We start from the raw sequence: 26,149 nt of genomic DNA on the forward strand, positions 1-26,149 counted from the left end.
TTCATCAATTGGATGCATGATCCCTTTACATGTCAAAAACAATGAAAGCATGAGAGAGAAAGTAGGAGGAAGCCATTAGTCAAAGTAGAAGTGCATGCAGACACCAAAAATAGAAGTTGGCCCTTCACTTGATGTGTGTCGAAGTTAACTTGCCATCAAAATGCATTCTCAATGCATGGAAAGTGCTATTTTTGGAACTAGAAATCAACTTTCGGTGCACCTCTGAATTGTGGAGCTACATGAAAATGTGAAGCTGCGGACCTACAAACTTGCGTACCTGTGGACCTGCATAGCTGCGGACTTGCGGAGCTCAATTCGCCAAAAAAATCAAAGTTCTCAATTTTAAAAATAGTTTCTGGGTTTTTCTCAAATGAGGTTTTAGATCACTTTTTGTATATGCTCCATGCCCCTTTTTGATGATTTACACCCTCTTTATAGCCAATTACTTTCATAAACTTGCACTCCCTCCACTTCTTCAATCAAAAATCTCAAGGCACTTGCGTTGAATCTTGTCCCCAATAGCTGCATAAGATGAGGAACTTGATTTACTTTTATGCGTCCAACCTCTATATCTTTGACCTTTGTCTTCTCTCCACCTATCCAATCCTTCCCGGCGAGAAACCAAGTGATCCAGATTATCCAAGATGATCAAATGTTTGCAACTTTTTCATATTTTTTCACAAATTTTCTAGGCATTTTTAAATGACCTTTTTGGAGGTATTTTGCTCAAAATTTCAAGTCAGAACCTTCATTGGTCCCTAAAATTAGGCTACCAAAGGCTTACTATTTTAGGGACTGAAATTAGATCTTCAGTTCTTCTTTCCAATGGTGTAAGCAGTTCTGAATTCTGAGGCCCGAGTCAAAATTTATGACCTCGACAAGTTGAGGATGCTATTTTTACCTACAAAAGAAGCAAACATTAGTTCGTAGAGTTAACAATGCATAGTAAAGACACACTAGCTACTCAAACAAAACTGGAGATGAATCCTAAAATTTGGCTAAGTCTGAAATCCTAAAGCCCTGAAATTTGGCTAAGTCAAGATTCTTGAAGCCCTAAAATTTGGCTAAGTCTGAAATCCTGAAGCCCTGAAATTTGGCTAAGTTTGGATTTTTGAAGCCCTGAAATTTCCTAGAATCTTTACCTTATCTCGGGGAGGTCTGAAACCTATCTCAAAAGATTTGTCACATATATTAAAATATAACTTAAGTATAAAGAATTAAATATACGTCAACTTATACTTGAACGATATATTTTAAACCCCTCTTATGGCTATTTAGACAAAATTGGAGGTGAAAGGGTAGCTTGGCAAGGGCACATGGTGCTTTGGGAGCACGTGGCATGAATGTGCATGAAGTGCCTTGATCATATGTGCACGCACACATATGAAATGCATCAAAGTTTGTGTGCACAAGGTGCGAACCCATGGAAAAGAGCATGCGCATGAGGAGAGGCGTGGTGCATCACAACAGAGTGCGTGCGTAAGGCGAGGCGTGCAAGTGAGGCATGGCATGGTGCGGCGTGATGCGTGCATGAGGTGCGACGTGGCGCACACACGAGCGAGGCACGCGTGAGGCATGACGCATGCGCGGTGCATGAGGCGCAGCACGGCACGGTGCGATGCATGCTCGTGATGGTGTAGTGTGCACTCGCAATGGTGCACGAGCGCTGCAATGCGCACGTACGGTGGTGCATGCGCTGCGTGAGTGAATTTTTTTTTTTTTTTCAATTTTTAAATTTTTTGTGATTTTCAATTTTTTGACTTTTTTGTGATTTTTGGACTCACCTTTCAAACAAAAATTCTTCTCCTGACTCGAATTGTGAGTCTAGGAGCTGAAAAAAAATAGGGGGTCCCCATTCCTAGTGAGGAATGGGGCATGTGTTGTGGAGACCACAAAAAAATGCTCCTCCACTAGTGTTCTTTTTTTCATTAATGTTTTCAACCCAATCAACATCAATGTAGGCTCCCAATCAACTTTTTATTTTTCATGTAGTATAAACCAAACTCATATGTTTCTTTTAGATATCTCATTATTCTCTTTATAGCCATCAAATGATTCTCCTAGGGATTAGAAGAGAATCTTGTAACTATCCCTATAGATAATGCAATATCAAGTATCCTATGTACTACATATTGCAATTTTCCAATTATAGACCTATATAATGTTTGATTCACCTTAGCTGAGTCATCATTCTTTAACAACTTGTGTCCTATCACCATAGGTATACCTACTAGTTTCGAATCCTCTAATCCAAAAGTTTTCAATACTTCCTTGACATACTTTGACTGAGCGATGTATATACCATACTTCATCTGATAGACTTGCAAACCCACAAAAAAATTGATCTCTCAAAACATAGACATTTCAAATTCTTACTTCATCTAATTTGCAAAATCCTTACATAAAGCATCTTGACCTCCAAATATGATATCATCAAAAAATATTTAAGATAATAGAATACCTTTGTCTTTCTCTATCTTTATGTATAGATTGTTGTTTCAAATCCAATCTTCACAAGATAAGTATAAAGTCTCTCATACCATGCTCTTGGTGCTTGTTTCAAGTCATATAGAGCTTTGTACAGTCTACATACCATGTTTTTACTATTATCATCAACAAAACCTACTGGTTATTCTATGTAAACTTCTTCCTCTAATATTCCATTCAAAAATGTAGATTTAACCTCCATCTGATAAACTTTAAAATTTTTGTATGTAGCATAAGCAAGTAGAGTTCTAACTCCTTCCATTCTAGAAATGGGGGCAAATGTCTCCCCATAGTCAAATCCTTCTTCTTGTGCATATCCCTTGCAAACTAATCTTGATCTATTTCTTGTGACTTCACTATTTTCATCTAGCTTGTTTCTAAATACCCACTTGGTGCCAATCACATTCTTATCTTCTGGTCTAGGAACTAGACTCCATGTTTTGTTCTTTTCTATTTGTTCAATCTCTTCTTCCATGGCTTTGTATTACTCATCATCTTCCCATGGATTTGTATTACTTAGCATCTTCTAGTGCATCTTTCATTATTTTGGGGTCCTTCATGCTCAGCAAACATGATTCACTTCTCAATTTTTTTCTTGTCATTGGCCTAGCATCTTTATCTGCAATGATTTGAGTAGCAAGATGATGTCTTTTGACAAATTTGGAAAATCTTGGCTTAGCTCTTATTTCTTCATTTTGTCTTTAAGCATTAGAATCACTATGTACATCTCTATCAGGTATCTTAACATCTCTTTCATGTGTACTAATCTCAGAATTAGAATGTGCATCATCTTCATTCTATAACTCAACATCTGAATGTAGCTCAGTTCCTAAATGCAACTCGACATTTACAGGATATGACTCCATAATCACTGAAGCTTGATGTTGGTTTGTAACTTGATTTGTAGCATCTTCTTCAATAGGCATTCCTTCATAAAAATATACAAATGATTTGTATTCTTCTAATTCTTTCATAGGTTCAGCCTCATGTACATTTGTATATTCATCAAAGTTCACATTTTCACTTTCCACAACTTTGTTAGTGTTAGTATTCAAACCTTTATAAGCTTACATCTTGTGGAGTATCCTAGGAATATATCTTCTTCACTTTTTGCATCAATCTTGTCATTCCTAACATCTTTAAGAATGTAACATTTTCTTCCAAATACCTTAAAATATTTTACATTGGGTGGATATCCATACCATAGTTCAAAAGGTGTTGAATGAGTACCTTTCTTAACTTACACATAGTTCAAGGTATAAACAACAGTACTTACAACTTCTCTCCAATATTTCAAAGTAACGTTCTTCTCCATCATAAGTGTTCTAACAAAGCCCATTATAGATTTGTTTCTCCTTTTAGCTATTCCATTTTGTGGAGGGGTTCTAGGGGCAAATGTCTATCTTTTGATTCCTCTATAATTATAGAACATCTCAAATTCATTTGATGTAAATTCTCCTGCTCTATTAGATCTCAAAGATTTCATACTTTTACCTGTTTCCTTTTCAACTCTTGCCAAGTACCACTTAAATATTTGAAAAGCATCCAATTTCTATTTCAAAAACATAATTGTCATCATCCTAGAGTATTCATCAACAAATAGAATTATGTATTTATCTCCCTTGTAGCTTTGCACTTCAATTGGTCCACACAAGTTAGTATGAACAATATCTAGTATTTCTTTAGAGGTATAGGCTTTACTCTTAAAGTTTGACTTTGTCATTTTACCTAATTGACATTGTTTGCACATTGTATTGTTAGGTTTCTTCACCTTAGGAAAACTTTTAAATTTATTCATGTTATTGATACTAACCAAGTTATCAAAATTAACATGACATAACCTTTTCTACCAAAGTCATACATCATCAAATTTAACAACAAGACAAGTAGCATCCTCTATATCCAGATAGAATAGATTACTCCTATTTTGATCACCTTTTCCAATAAGTTTCCCATTTGTGTCATATATCTTAGTAATCTTATTTTCAAATTCAACCTTGCATCCCAAATTGTTCAATTGTGACACACTTAACAAGTTATAATTTGGTCCTTCAACATAGTATGCATTGTCACATAAAATCTTATTTGTGAGTTTGATAGAACCTTTTTCTTTTATAAAACATGGTGCATCATTACCAAATCTTACATTGTTTACATCATAAGAGTTTAAGGTAATGAAATTACTTTTTTCTCTAGTCATGTGATGTGAGCATCCATTGTCAATGATCCATCTATCATTTTTGTTCACACAAGTCAGAAGTGTAGTTGCCTCATCTTCATCAGATTTATCCTTTATTGCAACATACACCACTTCATCATCATGTTCATCAGAATCATCTCTTGTTTCCTCTTCAGCAATGTAGCATGACTTCTTGCCTTTATTTTTTTAATCTTTGCTATCATCTTCTCTTTTGATCTTATACTTATCACCACCTCTTTAGTTCTTCTTCTATGTACATCTTGTAGCAATATGACCAACCTCATTGCAATTGAAACAAATGATGGGTAACTTACCTTTGAACTTGCCTTTACCTCTTTGAAATCTTTTTTCCAGTAGTGTTTCCAATTGTTCAATATCTTCCTCATCTGTATCACTATCACTAAACACATATTTTTATCTTTCTCTTCTTCTTTTCTTCTTCTTATTAGAATCCTTCAATAATAGCTTAGCTTTGAAAGCAGATTCAAGACTGTCAATTTTGTAATTATCATAGTTAGATAGCTCAAAAGAAGTGAGTCTACCTACTAGATGTTCAAGGGTTAAATCATATCCTGAAATACATCTTAGTTCTTGAATTGCAAAAACTCTACTAATATAAATAGACAGTAGTGTTCTCAAGAATTTTCTTAGCACAGTATCACCATCTATCTAACCAGTAGCTCTTTTTATTGCACTAACAAATTCTTTTATGCTAGCAACATATTGAGCAATATTCTCACCTTCTTCCATTCTCATATCATCAAACTTACCTTTGAGACTCTTAGATTTGGCTCTATGAACATTTTTTTCTCCTCCATAGATGGTGGCTAGGGCATCCCATATTTTATTTGCACTATTAAGACCTTTAATATCATCAAATTTGGCATAGCTTAGGGTAGAGGCAATCTCCAACATTGCTTGATTGTGTTCTTTCTTCTTCTTCATATCTTTAGTAGTTAGGGCTCCAATTAGATCAACATGTTCCATTAAAATGGTATATTTTGCATGATCTTCAAGTCTTCCAATGTGTAGCATCATCAAACTCTGTCATGCAAAAAATTTATCTCTATTGAGCTTGGGTACTTCTCTTTTGGACATCTCAATCTTTGTGTTTCTAGTACCTTAAAACTAGTCCTCTTAAGTAGATGGCTTTGATACCAATTCTTGGAATACTTTAGAATAATTGCAGGGTTGAATTAATTATCAAAGGTCTAGATGTATAAATAGAACTTTTCACAGCTTAGTGAACCCATAAAACATTCATACCCATACATGCATCCCACTAGATTATGCAATCACTAAAACTTGTAGTTACTGTCAAATTAACTTGTAGAAATGTAAAGCATGAAATGTGACAAATTCATCAACACACTTGACACAATGAATTATGTGGAAACTTAGTTTGGGAAAAACCACCAATAACATGCTACTCCTTTTCACTCTTTTGAAGTGATTCCCTGTGAAAGGCCAACCCTATTAAAGGTTACAATACACACTTTCAAATGTGACCCTGTTAAAGGATTTTAATCACCCTATTAGAAGTAAGCCTTGTTACAAGACTTTAGGCCATTTACTTGGAATTCCACCCAGTTAAAGGATTTACAAATGACTAGTAGGTCAACCTTAATCCAAAGGATTTATCCTAGACTAATACAATTGTTAGAGAGTAACGATAGAGATTTGATCTGATACAACTTACAAATTCTCTTGTAGATTATAGATCTCTATTCATTCCTCCATTCTACTTGACCTTCATACTTTGTAGCTCTGATAGCTTGTTCCCACTTCAAGTCTAGCATGCAAATGATTCATCTGCATAGGCAATTTTATCACCTTAGAAAATTGTTTTTGATCCTGCTAGCTAGGAATAGTTGATTGTTCATTTTATTATACCTCATCTGATGATAGTTCTATAGGAATTTTTAATCAACCTAGCTAATCAACAACTAGACCCATTTAACTAGGTTATGACTTGTTTCTTTCTAAAAATGTCTACTATGATATATTTTTGTAAAATTTCTTGTGAACTCTGCCCATTTTTCTTGGTCTACATAATTTTTGTGTAGGATCTTGAGGTAAGTCACTTAGCATAGGTTGAGTGAGTTTAATTGTTTTATTATTTGGATTCTAGAATATGTATGCAACTAGATCAATTTTTCTATTGTGCCAAGATCTCTCTCTATATATACATACATAGGCATACACATACATGTGTGTGTATGTGTATGTATACATACACATAGTATACAAACATACATACATACATACATATACATAAATAATAGTAATATATGTATTGCATTTGCATTTTCTTCGTCATTTCTTATAAGTGTGTTTCAAGGTTGGGAACCACTTCAACATCATTTACATGGTTTAGAGACAATGTCATCATGGTAGAGGCTTATGCAAGGGAATAGGCCTCATGATTATGGAATTTATGTAGAAGAATAAATTTCTTCTTCAACTCCTTACTCTCTTCTTCAACTCCTTACTCTCAACTCTTCATTGAAGTTATTCTTCCAGCAGTGAGAATAGCTACTATAATTTTTGTCAAACCAAGGGACCCTGAATCTATGCTAGGTTTTCTAGAGACATGGGAGAAGTTACTACCAGCTTTAGTAATTAATAAAATTCTATATCATACATTGATTCCCAAATTAACATTAGCAGTAGATACTTGGGATCCTCAGAAGGAGACTGTGCCAATACATGCATGGTTACATCCTTGGCTTCCAATGTTGGGCTAGTGTATGTGATAGATGAGCATCAGGACATGAAAGGATCCCTAAAGAAGACAAAAGATGATGGATAAGAGGTACTTGGAGGAGTTTAAACAAATCAATTGGAATGTGTTGAAGCCAATCATGACCTTAGAAGGATTTAAAGATGATAAAAATGTAAGCAATCCTAAAGGGCCTCTTAAGGACCTTAGAATCTTTGATAGTGAAATATGGGCATAATGGCATATTGGAGTTGATTGGGACCTTAGGATTCTTAGAAAGGTTTAGGATTAGTTAAATTGGTCTTGAGGACCTAATAGGAAAGTTTAGTGGGTTAATTAGTTGTTTTATGAACAATAAATTGCAAGTTGGGAAATTCAAATATTTGAATCCTAACAATTAGTTCCATTTTGGGGGAAATTTGATTGAATGAGTTTTAGGCATAATTGGGGATTGAAATCAATCCAAATCAGTTGGCATAGTTGTAAGGGATTCTATTAATTCAATTTTGAGGCATTGTAAGGGGAAAGTAGTATTGGGATTGATCAATTGTATGGACTGTGTAAAGAGAGCCAATAAAAATTTCATTTTTCAAGCATTTGGTGCATTGTGGCTTAACTATCATTTATTTTTTGTATTCTTATGATATCATAAGACTTTTTGCATATTTTTTGATCAAATCCTAATGCACTAAGATTTTTTAAGTTCATTCATTTCAAGTTTGTTGTCATTTCTTTAAGGGTTCCATTGTTTTCATTAACAAGTTTGAGTTTCTACTTGAAATGTTGATCATTCCATGAATGTAGGAGTCTTATTCTAATGGAATAATCTTGTAACAATATGTACAAATCATATTTAACAATTTATTGATAAGAAGTTCTAAGGATTGGTGATCACCATTGGAGTTTGTGAAGTAAAGGGCACCAAATTCATGGCTATGGAGCATCATCAAGATTTCTAGCCATTAGAGGTGGGTGTTTAATGATTGGAAGTGATTTGATATGTTGGAGACAAGGTGAAACAACCTTCAATTGAGTCTGAAGGTGCTTGGAAGGAAGAGATTTTGAAAATCCTACCTTTGAGGGTTTGTAGGAGACTGATTTGGAGCTTTTGGGGTTACAAAAGTGTTGGGACTAATTCATTTTGGATTTGGAACATTTACAACATAAGGAGAGACTTTCCAGATTTTGGGGTCTTGGTAATACAAGAAACTTGTAGTTGCTTTTTTTAAATTACCCTCTTTTCATGCATTTTTGAGGCATTGTATGATAACAACAAGATATGGCCAAAAGGAGCACATGGAAGCCTTCTAATATGTTATTGTATGGCTTAATGGGTGTTTTAATCAACCACTTTTTGCAGAGTGTTTCGGAAAGTTTGAGAGGAAAGTCCACTTTTGTGTCATTGTAGGGCTACTCAGGAAATCAATTAGGCCTCTAGGATAGTTTGATGGATATGGGTGATGGATGTTACATAAGGACCAAAAATTGGTTGAAACCTTTTGAATCCACCTTGATTTGGCCTAAGATACCCATCTTAATCGTTGGGAAGGTGTTGGAGTTATTTGTGTACTTTTTTCTTTGTAGAGGGTTTGGGGAACCTTGTACTTCCCTTATAGGTTTAAGTAGGATTAACTTGGTTTTGACTCCCACCATGTTTACCTCTACATTAGTATGGAGCCTTTATATGCAACCAATCATTATAAGTTGGGGAATGTGCTTCATGCCTAGCATGCAAGTGATGCATTTGTGTATGCAAGTTTATCACCTTGGAAAACTGTATTTAATCCTACTAGCTGGGAACAGTTGATTTTTCATTTTATTATACCTAATTTGATGATAGTTCTACATGAACTTGTAATCAACCCAGCTAATCAACAACTAGACCCATTTAATTAGGTTATGACTTGTTTCTTTCTAAAAATATATGCTATGATATGCTTTTCTAAAATTTCTTGTGAGCTCTGCCCATTTTTCATGGTTTGCATTATTTCTATGCAAGATTTTGAGGTAAGTCACTTAGCATAGGTTGAGTGAATTTTATTGATTTATTATTTGAATTTTGGAATATGTATGCAAGTAGATCAATTTTTCTGATGTGATAAGATGTAATAAGCACCTTAAAAAAGATCTCTCTGTACACACACACACACACACACACACACACACACAGATATCTATGTATGTGTGTATGTATATATACATACATATACATAAAGATAATCTTCTCTATATATTCATACATACATACATAGACATGCACATGTGTTTCTGTATGTATAAATATATACACATACATATACATAAAGAGAAGCTTCTCTATTCACTTGCTAAGGGAAAATATAAAGAGATACATGTTTAGAAGGGAAAAAAGAAAATTTGCATAGATATCTCTTCTCCCCTTGAAGAAAATTGTAGAGCAAGGGCACAGAGATCACAAGGGCATGACACGACAATGAAATCACAGATAAAGGGCATAGAGATCACAAGGGCATGGCAATAAAATATATAGATCACAAGGGTGTGACAATGAAATGTAGTGATCACAAGGGAATGTCAATGAAATCCTAGATCTCCACTAATCTCCACCAAGATTCACATCTCTCAACCCTCTTTCGCATGTACCTCTTCACAATCGATCAAAACAAATGGGAAATGATTAATGCTATTTTTTCTTTTTTTATTTGTTTATAATCCACAAGATCTCTTTGTGTGTGTGTGTGTGTGTGTGTGTGTGTGTACATGCATACATACATACATACACACATATATACATACATATACAGACACACATATATGTGTGCATATGTATGTATATATATATATATATATATGTGTGTGTGTGTGTGTGTGTGTGTGTGTGTGTGTGTGTGTGTGTGTGTGTGTGTGTGTGTGTCATACATACATACATATATACATACATACATATACACATACATATATATACATACATACATGTATAAGAAAATGCACCTAAAGAACTATTATCTCATAAGCAAGAACATGGTGTTGAAATAGTATAGAAAGTACTTGACATGAGAGGTTTGCAAGTGAGGGTGTTGACCAATCTTGAAAACTTGAATGCTGAAATGAAAGTTATCGATGATCAAACACCTATGCCAAAGTTACAACACAATGTGAAGTTGATTTTAGATATGGTTCACATATTTAGAAGTTTGATAATCAAAATTTAAGGCACGAGAGAGAGAGTATGTGGCAATATACTAGAAGGAGAAGGAGTGGCTTTAGAAAGACACTGCATGACAAAAAGAATAGCTAGAAAAAATAGAGGATATTATAGGAGCCACTGGATAGAATCTATGAAAGTGTTGTGGTAGGTACTATGACCTTGGAATCATTTTCAAGTGTCTTTGAGAATTTGCAATCCAAATATTAGGAGGACTACAAGTTGTGTAATTTTTCATGTATTGCATCTACATTTTCTTCTAAGACTGTTTCAAGTATTGGAAAAGTCTCCCTATGATGATCCAAAGTATACATTTATTATAAGAGTGTGTCAAGGTTGGGAACCACTTAACCATCCTTTGCATGGTTTGGAGACCAATGTCATTGTGGCAGAGACTTCTGTGAGGGAATGAACCTCATGAATATGGCATTTACACAGAAGAAGAACTTGCTTCTTCAACTCCTTACACTCAACTCTTCACTAAATTTATTTTTCTAGTAGTGAGAATAGCTGCTACAAATTCATAGGAGCCAAGGGACCCTAAACCTATGCTACATTTTCTGGAGACATGGGATAAGTTACTACTAGATTGAATGCTTCATAACATTTTGGATCATATAGTGATGCCCAAATTAACAATAGTAGTAGATGCTTGGGTTCCTCATAGGGAGAGTGTGCCAATACATGCATGGTTACATCCTTGGATACCATTATTGGGCTAGGGTATAGAGCCTTTATATCCAACCAATTTTTATAAATTCAAAAAAGTGCTTCATTCCTAGCATGCAAGTGATGCATTTGCATATGCAATTTTGTCACCTTGGAAAACTATATTTTATCTTGCTAGTTGGGAACAACTGATTGTTCATTTTATTGTACCTAATCTTATGAAAATTCTACAAGAATTTGTAATCAACCCATCTAATCAGTAACTAGACCCAATTTACTTGGTTATGGCTTATTTCTTTCTAAAAATATCTTCTATGGTATGCTTTTGTAAAATTTCTTATGAACTCTACACATTTTTCCTAGTCTACATTATTTTTGTGCAAGATCTTGAGGTAAGTGACTTAGCATGGGTTGAGTGAGTTTTATCATTTTATTGTATGGATTTTGGAATATGTATGTAGTTGGATCGATTTTTTAGTTGTCCTAAGACATAATAAGCACCTTAAAAAGATCTCATTATATATATAAAGATATAAATGTTTAGAAGGAAATATAAAGAGATACATGTTTAGAAGGAAAAGAAAAGAATATTTACATAGCCTCTTGAAGAATATTGTAGAGCAAGGGAATGAAGATCAAAAGTGTATGACATAGAAATGAAATTGTAGAGAAAGGGCATGACAATAAAATATAGAGATCACAAGGGCATGATAATGAAATGCACCAATCACAAGGGCATGAAAATGTTCAGAGCTCTCCACCCTCATTCAAAGCTCTCCACCCTCTTTCCATGTAGCTCTCACAATCAAAAAAAATGGGTAATAGTTTATGTCATGTTTTCCTTTTTTTGTTTATACTCACATCGGCATCGCAATTATGATGCCACTGTTAGTATTATGATAGTGTTAGGGAAAATTGAAAAAATAAAACATAAAAATCACTACAAATTACACCATTTTTGTAAATTTTCATCACAATTTGTCCCCAAATATTGTAGTGAAAGGATAAAAACTTTGAAATTACTATTTACATTTTGTACTAATTCATATGCAATATGCTTTGTATTTCACACTTGAAGTCTGGCAATATTCATCAACTTGATAGATCTTCAATGAAACTTGGTTGATGCCTCACTATCTTTTTCTTTAGTGAGCATTAGATAGGGGAATATCCCCTGTTTTAACTCTTAGATACATAAATGAATCCTTAGGAAAATCCTTATTAAATATATCTATTATTTGCTCCTTGTTGTTCACATATTCTAATCTCACCTCTTTGCCTTGAACGAACTCTCTTAAGAAATGATATTTTATTGCAATGTGTTTTGTCTTTGTGTACATCATAGGATTTTTGGATATATTGATTGCACTTATGTTATCATAATAGATAACCACTAGTTCCTTGATTTCTTCCTTCATTCTTGACATTAATGGCTTGATCCATATTATGTTAGAATAATAGACTATTACAACAACATACTCTACCTCTATTGTGGATTGAGAAATACAATTCTACTTCTTACTTGTTCAAGACACTAATGTTTTTTCAAGAAAGAATGCTCCTCCACTAGTGCTTTTTCTTTCATCAATTCTTTCTGCCCAATCTACATTAGTCAATGCTCTCAACTTAAGATTTCCTTCTTTCTTATACCATAAACCATATTCTTCAGTTCCTTTTAGATACTTCAGAATTCTTTTTACTATCATCATGTGATTTTCTTTTGGATTAGAAGAAAATCTTATAACTATGCCAAATTCCAATGCAATATTAGGTCTAGTGTGTACCACATACTGAAGTTTCCCAATCCTTCATACTATGACTCAAGTTGCACTGGTTGCAACTTAGTAGCTCTTGGAGATTTTGGGCACTCAGGAGGTGAAGTCTACTAATGTCTAATTGGATTTGACAATGTATTAGGTTCATAGTAGACAAACTTTCTGTAATTCTCAATTTCTTTGTTGCTCTCTTCTTCCTTCTTTTCTACAAACTCATCAATTCTTACATGTGCACTTTCTATGATCTTATGAGTTGATAAGTTCAAACACTTATATGCTTTATTTCTATAGGAGTATCCTAAGAATATGCCTTTATCACCTTTGACATCAAATTTACTTTTCCTGGACTCTTTCAAAATATAACATTTGCTACCAAATACTTTCAAATAACTTACATTAGGTTTTTAGTCATTCTAGATTTCATAAGGAGTTTGATTTGAGTCTTTCTTCATCTATACTATGTTCAAGGTATGCACTATAGTACTAATTGCTTCCTTCCAGTATTTGATTGCAACACTCTTTTATATCATCAAAGTTCTTGCACAGTCCATGATGGATTTGTTCCTTCTTTCAGCTATACCATTTTGTTGTGGTGTGCCAGAGGTTGATACTTGTCTCTTGATTCCTTTTTCAATGTAGAATTTATTGAACTTATTAGAAATAAATTCAGCACTTCTATCTGACCTCAAACATTTCAGCTTCTTTGCAACTTCTTTCTCTACTCTTGCCAGATACCATTTAAACTTTTGAAAAGCTTCAGACTTATCTTTCAGATACATTACAATCATCATTCTAGAATAATTTTCAACAAAAAGAATTAAATACTTATCTCTACTATAGCTCTCTATTCCAATAGGTCCACATAAGTTTGTATGAACTAGCTCCAAGACTTCTTTAGAATTATAGTTCTTGCTTTTGAAACTTGTCTTTCCCATCTTACCAATTTGACAATTTTTGCATAGGCCCATATCAAGTTTCCTCATACTAGGAATATCTCTTGCTATTTTATTTTTTCTTATCTTGATCAGATTTTCAAAGTTCACATGACATAAACTTTATGCCATAACCGACTTTCTTCTACTTAAGCAATAAAATATGAACTTTCACTGAGATCTAGGTAAAATAGGTTACCTTTTTTTTGTTTACTAGACCCAACCAAATTTTATTTTTCATCTAGCAACTTGTCCTTCCCATTCATGAATTCTATCTTGAATCCAATATTATTCAATTGTGCCACTCTCAGTAGGTTATGCTTTAGTCTTTCAACCCAATAAGCATTTTCACATCTAAGTTTATTAGTTAGTGAGATAAAACCTTTTCCCTTTATGCAACACGATTCATTATTTCCAAATCTCACACTCTCACCATCATAATATTCCATATGTTCAAACTTTATTTTCTTACCAGTCATATGATGTGAGCAGCCACTATCAATAATCCATGTGTCATTTTTACTAACATGAGAGATTAGTGCCATTTTATCTCCTTCATCATCAAATTCATCTTTTACAACAATATAAACCATTTCATCATCTTCACTACTATTTGAATCTTTAGCCATAAAACAAGATTTCTTACCTTTGTCCTTGTAGTCTTTGAAGTTCTTGAAATCCTTCTTGCCTTTATACATGTTGTTCTTCTTTTCATCTTTTTCTTCTCTATTTGGACATCTTTCTATATTGTGTCCAACTTCTTCACAAGAGAAATAGATTAAAGGGATTTTACCTTTATATATTCCTTTACCTTTGGGATACCTTCTTGCAAGAAATGCTTCAATGGCTTCAAGATCACTGTCAGAATTGTCTTCCTCTTTACTTTTAGATTGTTTTCTTTTAGACTTTTTAGCTTTCTTCTTGAGTGATACTTTGGCTTCAAATGTAGACTCAAGATTGCTAGAACTAGGAGTATAATTATCATAGTTATCTAGTTCATATGTAGTCAATCTTCCAACTGGAGCATCCAAATTTATTTTGTTATTTAGATCACATCTCATTTCTTGAATAATAGACACACTGATTATATAGATAGGAAGAAGGGTTTTGAGTACCTCATTTACCACTATTACATCTTTAATTGTTCCTCCAAAAGCTTTGATAGCACTAATAGTGGCTTTGATTCTCTCAACATATTTTTCAATGTTTTCATCCTCTCTCATTTTCATCTGATCAAACTAACCTCTTAATCTTTCCACCTTGGCTCTTTTTATGTTATCATCACTTCCATAGATATCCTTCAGTTTGATTGACATGCCATGAGCACTAGCACATCATTTGACCTCATAAAATTCAACATAGTTAAGAGCTAATGTAATTTCAATCATCATGATGTTGGATAAAAGCAAAAACTTGTGTCACCTTTTATAAAGAAGCGTGATATCAGAATGTGACAATTCCACATTAATGACATAAAAAGATGGTATTTGTGTTTAAAATATGAAGATGATATAAACTGATGAAATGTGTAGAATTGGATGAATTTTATGCCTATAATTTTTATAATTTTTTTGAGTAACAATTTATTCATTTTATTTTCTTTTGAAACCCCTTTTTTAACTATAAAAAATATAGGGTGTAGTTCCTGTCAAACAAGTATATGCAAATCATCTTTTTTTGTTCTGATTTGAAAATATCTTATAGATGACATGTATAGCTAGTGAACAAAAAAAAAAAAAATATTTTATATATATATTTTCTTTGTTATAAGTACTCAAGTTCGACCTTATTAGAATCCAATAGTTTTTTCCTCCCATCAAAACTTCTCTATCAAATTTATACCTTCTTGAAAAAAAATTACATATTCGTGAAGAGGATTCTCTCCTCTAGAGATAAATATAATTTTTAAATTTTTTTGATATGATTTACTATTTTTTTTCCTTTTTCAAGGGAACATCTTCTGAAATGTTGACATATCAACTTATAATATTTTGAGTTTATAACATATTATAACTAATCAAAACACTCAAAAATTTATATAATGATGATATTGAATCTAAGATCTATAAAAGGTTATTTTTAGTTTTTGAAAAAAATTGAATTTTGATAGAGAAATGAGATTTGACCAAAACAAGTTTTGGTATCATAAACGGTGACACAGATCTGTGCTTTTACCCTATTATGATTTTTGTTTTAAGGAATCTCTTCCATAGTCAATGTTCCAATAGGATCCTTGTTAGCATTTTCCAAGTATTTTAAATCTAAATCACTGATGGTTGCCAAGTGCAACTTCATAAGTTCCTATCATGCCTAGAAGTTATCTTTGTTGAGCTCAGGAATCTCTCTCCTATAAGACATCTTGATCTTTAGCTTAGGTCCTTGAAACCTTTATTTGGAAGCACCGACAAGCTTTGATACCAATTGTTGAAAATATAAGAGAAGAAACTGAGAGGGTAGAGGTGAATTATTTACCACTAAAATAAATCTCAGATCCCTTAGATGTCAGTACATAACATAAGCTTCACTAAAAATAATGATGTTTAATAAACACATAGGCTCTCGATTTACACTAGAAAATGTTGTAACTTGATAAGCATTGAAATAGCAACTGTAACTCAAAAAATGAAAAACTTAAGATAGTAACTGTGATTAACCTTACTTGACCTAGTTGCATACATATAAAAGAAATAACATGAACACAAGTGACACCAAGATTTAACATGGAAACTCAATTTTGGGAAAAACCACCAATTGCAACTAGTTACTGATTTTCACTCTTTTGAAGTGAGCCATGTTAGAAGCCAACCCTATTAAAGGTTATAAAAAATATTGTTAGGTATGATCCTACTAAAGGATTTAATCACCCTATTAGGAGAGGCCTTGTTAGAGGTCTTTAGACACTTCAATCTAGAAATACCACCTTGTTAGAGGATTTACAAATAGCTATCAAGCCAACTTTTTAAAGAGATTTAGATCATTGCTATAATGGTTAGAGAGTAACAATGAGATGACCTAGTTTCTAATACAATTGAATTTCTGATTATAGATGTCAATTCTAGCTTGTATACTTGATCCTTTCTAATTGAATGTATCTTTGCAACTCCACAAGGATATGTTTCTTATCCTTCTAATTCATTTCCTCTAAGCATCATCAAATCTTCTATTCACTTACACACATTCAATCCTTTCCTTGACCTTATATTTATATCATACTCATTGTCAAGTTGGCTTGAATACAACTTAGAAAAAATAATATTCATCTCCTTAGTCAACTAGAAGCAACAAATAAAACTATTGAACTCAATATGCCAAAAGGAGAAAATCCTTCATTAGTTGACCCTGCTTAGTAGACACTAACTTAGAGAAAAAAATTCTATGTTAACCAATTGAACTTTATTAACACTGCATTTTCACAAAGTTCCTTTGGTAACTGAATAAGCTCAATTAACACTGGTTCCATCCAATTTTTTCTTCATTAACTGAGTGATCTTGGTTAATACTCAACTTCTGCAAACTTCTCTTTATTGCCCAAGTGATCTTGGTAGACACTATCTTATAAACTTGGAAAACTCTAGAATGCTTAGTACATACAAGAAATTGTCTTTCATTCTCGAGTGAGCTCAGCATACACTAATTGGTAAAGATATGAAATTTTGTGTAACATCAAAGACAATACATAATTAACCAATTGTTTTCAACACACCTTTACATACTAGCATTGCCTTGTTCCTTGTTACTTCTCCTTTCTCATTCAAATTATTTTTGAATATCCATTATGTGCTGATTACATTCTTATCCTTAGGTCTAGGTACAAGAGATTGGGTCTTCTTCTTTTCTATTTGTTCAATTTCTTTATTCATTGCCTCTATCCAAACTTAATTTTCTAATGTATCTTTTACAGATGTATGCTTAAATTCACTACAAACATGTACCTTTTAATTTTTTCCTTATCAATATGTCTTCTATCCCTCCTCCAATTATTGGTTTAGGTGCATGATTTCTTCTGGCATACTTTGCAAGTCTTGGATCTTTCTTTCTTATTCCTAAACTTGGTTCACTTGGTTCTCCATGATCTTTTGCCTTCTTCTTAGGCTCCTCTGGTTGATCCAGATGTAACTCAGGTTCCTCTAACTATAACTCAAGTTGTATTTCCTATGATTCAGGTTTCATTTTTGGTGGCTACAACTCGAGTTGAACTAGCTATGGCTACAACTTGGGTTGAACTAGTTGTGACTTGAGTACCTTGGTTTGTGACTCAAGTTGTATTACCAATAGTTGATTGACTACAAATGATTGTGGTAAAGTCTCAAGTTCCTCCTCATACTAAACAAACTATATAAAGTCTTCAAGTTCCTTGATGCTATGTTCTTCACTTCTTTCTATAAACTCATCAATCTTCACATGTGCACTTTCAATAACTTTATGAGTAGCAAGATTGAAACATTGTTATGCCTTACTTTTATTGGAGTAACCTAGGAATATACATTCATCACTATTTGCATTGAGCTTTCTTTTCCTTACATCTTTCAAGATATAGGATTTTCTTCCAAATACTCTAAGATAACAAAAATGAGGCTTATACCCATACCATAATTCATAAGGTGTTTTCTTTGTACCTTTCTTCAGTTGAACTTAGTTAAGTGTGTTGGCTCCTGATTTAATAGTTTTGAAAACAACCAAGAAACCAAATGAATGCAACTAAGGCTAGAAAATTCCTATGATGGATACACTTGACTATAGTCTTGGGCCAACTATAAGGCATAACTCCTTCTTCACTTTAGGCTCTACAAGACCTAGGCGGGTTAACCTTGAGGTTCTGAGATATGGTACTAGTGCAATTAAACATAAATATGAACCTAATAACAGTAGATGAAAAACCCTTTTATCTTCTAATACTTATGCAATGAAATAGGAATGAAATAGCTATAGATCATAACCTATGAAACCATAAGCTAAGTGAGAGTCAATTCTTTTCAGCCCACCACACAATGTGAAATACTAAATTTATTTGATTAAAAGATTTGTGCAAATGAACTTCATATCAACTTGCATTCAATTTATGATCAGTGCCTTATCCATTGAAACATAGAGTCATTACTAGCAATGTGACCAAATTCACCCCCAACTACATTTTCACTATCTTTTACCCACATTCAGGTCATTACCATGTCAGAAATTAGTTTTGAATTTCGATACCAGAATATAGTTGCAAATTAGGAATCTGAGAGAAAACCTTGAATAACTTAAACAAATTGCTTCTTGTGTGAAAACTAACCTCAAAATCAGAAATTTTATCTTCTCCTAATTCTGGTGATATATAATATCACTATATTTTCTTACAAGGAACCTCCAGAATCTCATTTTGAAAAATACCCCCTGGCATGGTTTCTTTGGTCTTCAACCTTTTAAATTTTAAATTTTCAAAAATTTCAAATTATCTAAAGTTAAAACTTTAGATTATACCCTTTTTTAATTTAAAATATTTGAATTTTCATTTTGAAAAAACAAATATTTTAATATGACAATTTAAAATATTTTATTTTTTATCCATAACGAGCCATCTAGCATTAACCCTCCTTTGACCGGGTGCCACGTGGTGACCTCTAATTGGCTAACATCTTCCATCGATCACCACATGTCATCTTATGGTTGGCCTACCCATTGCACTACCATGTCACCATCCACCCAAGACCTGCTACCACATGTCGATCACCCGCTTACTTGCATTACTTATCTAGTGAGCATCTTTCTTTTGTAGGGATGCATAGACCATTGGATGAGGACACGTGTCACAATCTTGTGCTTTGCATCTAAACCTATTGTTGATTGCCATGTCACCACCAGCTAGGACCCACTACCACATGGTGCATGCCTACATACTTGCTTATCTAACTTCCTTGCATCTTCATCTTGTGGGTATGTGCCAGTCCTCCAATCTTCCTCATGTTAGCATCCTGTGAGTCTGAATCCACATCAGCACATTCGCATTTCAGTTAAAAAAATTTCTTATGTCATCTTCCAACTGTCATGTCTAGGTCAGTTGCAAGGGCCCACATGAGCTTGTGGCTTACAAAATCCATTGTCTTTTAGGCACTTGCTTTGGGTGTAGAATTGTATTTAAAAAGGTTATGTTTTTACTATCCACCCAATGTGGGACTAAAAGCTTTTCAATTTCATTATTCTATGTCTCCTTGCTTGCGGCTTTAAACACTTCTTTGTGCTCCTTCATTGGATGGTTTCTTCCTCTTTAACATGCTAAATGGTTGAAAATGAATAAAATCCTCTCCTTGCAATACCATATTGCTCATAACCTAGTAACGTTGCAAGTCATCTGACTGGGCCCTTAAAGCTTGCTGAGTGAAAAGAATCATAGAATATTTTTTGTAATAATGGCAATGCAAATATCTATGTGTTTTTTAGCTATGGCTACTATATCCATCCTTAGCCTTTTCCTCTACACTCTCCTCGTGCAAATTGAAACTCATACAACTCAAAATGGCCATCTTGAATTGTTCTAATATTACCTAGTCCCTCTACCTTTTTAGCAGCTTCATCTCCTCCATTCTTTGACTATGTCTTCTTACCACTCGCTTCACATGCCATCTCTTCGAATAGGGATTCTTTGCTCTATTTTAGAGTGTGGCTTTCCTTTTATTTGAATCTCCAAAACAATTTTATTTAAAAGAGCACCTCCCTTGTTCTCATGTGGGTTTCTTTCTGTTCCATGCATGCATTTTGCAATTGGTGGCTTTGAATGCGTGGGGCTTTTTATTTGTTGTGTGGATCATTACCTATAGTTTTTCATGCTTCCATGGCATTTCTTTTGAATTATCTACCCATGGCTTGCTCTCCTCTTTACATGGTCTGCTGCTTCCAAATCAGCGGCTCCCTTCAATTGCAACATCCCAATAACAATGACAACGATGATAGCTATTAAATCTTGAATTAAAATAGAAAGGAAATTTCTAAATGCAGCATGAAAAAATGTGGCATAATTTTCCAAACAAATTGGTAATGCATCTATATTGCTCTCTTCCTCATCAAACTAGCCTACTTCATTTCGCAACATTGTTGAAAACATCATTCTTCGAATGCACTCCATCATTTTCTCCCCCATAATATCAAAGTAGAAATGTTGAAGAAATTTTACAATCATAGTCACAAGACCCATACATGAGATTACAAGACACCACTTATTCACTTCATGCCGGAGGTGCCTAACAAATTTTCCATAACAGGCCTCTACTACCTAGACAAGAATGTATGTAAGAAGAGGCTTAAATGAACCAAAAATAGCTACACCTATACTGCCCAAAAGAGCATAAAGCCATGCAAGCAAGCTCAATTATGCTAGTCTCCATAAAGATGGAGTACTAAAACTTTGTGCTTCCCTAGCATCTCTCTGTTCCACATGTGTCTCCTCAAAATCCAAGAATGATCTACTGAAGGTCTTCAAGGGAGAACGTTCATTTTTAGGATTAGATGTCAATAGTGGAGACACAAGGGACTTTGGATCTAAGTTATTTGATGTTTATCTTTGAATAACATGCACATCTAGTCTTGGAAATGAAAGAAAAGATGCTTCAAAGCTGTCCTGCCTTGTCAAGAGACTCAAATTTTCTTGCACATTTGAAGAAACCCCATTTTCTCTTTTCCCAAATTCATTAGCATCTTGTTCAAATTTTAGAAGACATCCCTTTAATGTGGAATGAGTTGATAATAGCATCTCTATAAAAACACTTGATATCACATTCGCTCAATTTGTGAGCTAAATTGAGCTTATTAGCACGAACTACTAGTCCATCAATATGGAAAGTGAAAACTTCATCATTTCCTCCTATTGATGTTCTAAGAATCCCTCATAAGGAATCTAAATGCACTAATTTCTTTTCATAAGGAGTTAAGGAACATTAGTTCAAACACCACATTTTGCATTATAAGTTTCCCCTTCCTTTGTATTTCAATGTGTGCACTCCTTCACACTAATTTTACTTGCAATAATGAGATGTCCATATGAGCATGTTATAATTGTCTAAAAAATTGCAATCATCTATGTTAAAACACCTTCAATCTCCATTGTTCCAATAATCTGGTAAAATTAGTCGGGCCCCAAAGTGGGTCTGACTAAAAAAAAATCATTTTTGGACAACTGAAAACTCAAATTTATCTATTCATTATCTAATAATGATCAAAGTTGAATTAGACCGCTGAATCAACACTTAAAACTTAATTAACCTCTTTTCTGCAACTTGCTAACTTTATGCCAAGAGGTTCTTTGACTAGCCTTAAAAACTAACCAAAACACTTGATCAAGCTCTGAAAACTGACATGCTAATTCTCTATTCTACACACTTTCACCATGTCGAATCTCATCTCATGAACAATTTGGGGTCAAAAGATATTGACCATCAAAGTTGACCTCTCAGAACTGCCTGCAAGAAAACATGTCAAAAAACACTAAATTACGTTAAGATTTGGCTTCAAAAATTGGACAAACTGACACTTGGGAAGATGAAAACTAGGGCGTTGGTTCACTGTCATAAGGAGAATATGGATCTATGATTTGGGCTCATGAAAAATAACTGGGCACAAGTGGCAAGCGGTCAAAGCGAGCTACTCAAATTTGATGGCTGGAAACAATGGCAAAAAATCATTTTTTGCAAATGGAATGGACTTGGGAAAGTATGCATATGGATTCATCAGGATTTGAAAATTGGCACACTTAGAGTATTTTCAGAGTAAAACATAGTGGTACAATCCATTTCATCATACAATCCATTCGATCTCATCTATCATGGATTTTGAAATATGACATTATGAATAGGGGTACTGACAAATCTGCATGCACTAACATTGGTAAAAAGTTAAATTCCATTTGGAATCGCATTTGGAAACTGATCAAACAGATTCATCATGAGCTCAAAATTGAAACATAACAAGTCTCTAACCTCTAAAAAGCAATACAAAAGGAATTTCAGCATTTTGGTCAACTAGGTCAAAGTTATAACACGTCAAACAAGGCTTCCCAAAATTTAGAACTAATTGCATCAGCATGACAACATTAAAAGACCAACTTTGAGGGATTCAAAACCTAGCCAAACTGACTTGAAATGACTCAAAATCTGAAACATAAGTTCTCTAATATGGATACTAAATATTCCCAAAGTGGCGAGTCATGAAACATCACTAGGTGCAAGATATTCAATTGCAAACACAGCCTCATGTTGTTGGTTGACATATAGGTGAAAATGTAGAATTGACAAATTCTTGAAAACAGGCCTACATGGAATGACTCAGAATGACAGTTTAACTTCATGGAACACATAGATTCACTAAATGAAAGGTGTTAGAAACATTAAACACCTCATGGGGCTCAAAAGTACAGTTGGGTATGCATGCATTTAAAGGTGCTTATGGGGCTTGATTTTCTCAATGGTACTCAAAATCAAGGCTCAAATTTTGAGTCCCAACAAAGTGTATGAACTATTGTTTTTATTGCTTCTCTCCAGTGTTTTGATGCAACATTATTCTCAGCCATTAGTTTCCTTCTACATTGTATGATGGAAATGTTTGTTCTTTTTTCTATACTATTTTTCTTTAGAGTTCTAGGTGTTGATACGTGTCTTTTGATTCCTCTTTCATTCCAAACCTTATTGAATTCATTAGAGATGAATTCTCCTCTTCTATCTTATCTTAGGAATTTTAGATTCTTCCCCAATTCTATCTCAACTCTAGCCAAATACCATTTGAACTTTTAAAAAGCATCATATTTATCTTTCAAAAACATTATAGTCATCATCCTAGAATAATCATCAACAAATAGAACAAAATATATATCTCCACAATAGCTTTCCACACCTATTGGCTCACAAAAATCTGTATGAACTAGTTCAAAAACTTCTTCAAAATTGTAGGACTTACTTCTAGAATTTTTTTTCACCATCTTGCAAATTTGACATTTTTTGCACATGCCCATCTCAAGTTTCTTTAGATAAGATATGCCTCTTACTCTTGTCTTCTTTTTGGTAACTAGGTTATCAAAGTTAACATGACACATCCTTTTATGGCATAGCCAACATTCCTCTATCTTATCTAGAAAAAATTTACTTTTAGTGAGATCTAGGTAAAACAAGTTTACTTTTATCTGATTACCAATTCCAACTAGGTTTCCTTTTCCATCCAATAGTTTAGGTTTGTCATTCATGAATTCTACCTTGTTTCCTATGTTGTTTAGTTGAGCTACACTAAGAATATTATGCCTTAATCCTTCAACCCAATAGGCAATTTCACATTTTATTCCTCTTGTTAATGCTATGATTCCTTTCCCTTTAACAAACATGGGTCATTCATTCCAAATCTAACACTTCCATTATCATAGTGTTCTAAATATTCAAACTTAGTTTTGTAACTAGTCATGTGATGAGAACAACCACTATCTATGATCCATGTATCATTTCTTCTAACATGAGAGATAAGTGCCATCTTTTCATTTTCCTCATTGTCAAATTCATCTTTAATAGAAATGTAAGCTACTTCTTCTTCATTATCATCACTATCAGAATCTTTAGCAATCTAACAAGATTTCTTATCTTTTTCTTTGTAGTTCTTGTAGCTTTTGAATTATTTCTGTTAGTGTAAATAATTAATTATTATTACACTTTACTTAGGTTTACTTAGGTTAATGCATTATTTTATTATTTATTAGTTAGACACCTAGGAGTATGTGTACTCATATGAGTTATCTTGTTGACAACATAAGAGTTAGCAACTTATTTTAGCACATGGTGTCTACAACACAAGAGTTTGCATAATCAACTGAGTTGTCATGTAGACAACATAGTTGTTCACTTTCTAATTCAGCACATGGTGTTACAACATCTTTTTATGTGACACACCTATGTAATCTTATACTTTCATCATCACACTAACTTCTAAGCTCAATGGAGGATAATCCACTCTTAGTGGACATGTGCTTAGTTGTGAGGCTTATCACTTTGTTAACTCCTAGTCAATCTAGAAGCCTTTATATTTAGGAACTCCTAGTGTGTATGTAAATCAATTCATTTTTCATATAGTGCTTGAGCTTCTTGATCTTGGGTGATTTTTTCCTAAGAAAAATTCTTACATGGTATCAGAGCTGAGGGAGCTTCTATTCACATAGCCATTGGAGACCATTTTTTTCTTCACCTCTCATAGGATGTCAATTCAGATCCAAAGTATCATAGTCAATGAGAGTGTCTAGAGCCAAAGCAGACCTCACCATTGCATCTGGAGTGTTGATTCGGTGAATTTTGACTACAAATTTGCCTACCCTAGGCCATAGTCAAATCTAAGGCAATTTTTTTTTTTGCAAACTGGAACCTAAAGCCCTGATTTATGAAATTGATATGATCCTTTAGATCTGTGTAATTAATTTTCTGATCTGTATTTTTCATTTGCTTCTCCTTTCAAATCTACAATTTTTTTTTTTGGATTTATAGTTTATTTCCAAAATTCTATGAAAAAAATTGGCCTTTTAGGCTAGTAGGATAGAATTTCTTGCAGGACAAGATTGGAGCTTGTTGGTGCAAATTGGATATTGGCATCATATTCAAAATGTCAAAAAAACCTCAAATCAACTTTTGTTTCATCAAAATTAGACATCTGAGGTGAAATCTAGAATCAATTGATTTTTGGAGGTGCGATAGTGGTGATTCAAGAAAAATAATTGCATAGGTGATTTTCAAACAATGATATCTCCCTCATATGGACTCCTTTTTCCAAGAAATTTTTTTTGTTTTGAGGTAGAATTTCATGATCTACACATTGTTGTAGGATTTTTGAGATCTATGTTCCTAAATTTTTCTACAAATCACAAATCATAATTTTTGTAGCTTCAAAGGCTTAGTTTCAGCTCATCTAGACACATATTCAGGTTCTATTTTTTTGAAAGTACATAACTTTTTTTCTACTTTCAAGATCTACAATCATATTATAGGCTTGTGTGGAAAAAAATGTCACTTTTAGAAATAGGTCCTTTTTTGCATTGTATTACTTTGATTAAACTTCAAATTTTTCATATTTCTGATCTTCATTAGTAAGTACTAGATTTGAACACTAAGAGGAGGTTGTAAACAAAAATATTAGAAGCCAACTTTTGTCCATTTTGACAAGTGACCTATTTTAAATGTACTACTTATA

Source organism: Cupressus sempervirens, chromosome 9 (assembly GCF_028749045.1).
Source record: "Cupressus sempervirens isolate cs-2001-9-10 chromosome 9, ASM2874904v1, whole genome shotgun sequence".
In the NCBI taxonomy this organism is placed as follows: Eukaryota; Viridiplantae; Streptophyta; class Pinopsida; order Cupressales; family Cupressaceae; genus Cupressus; species Cupressus sempervirens.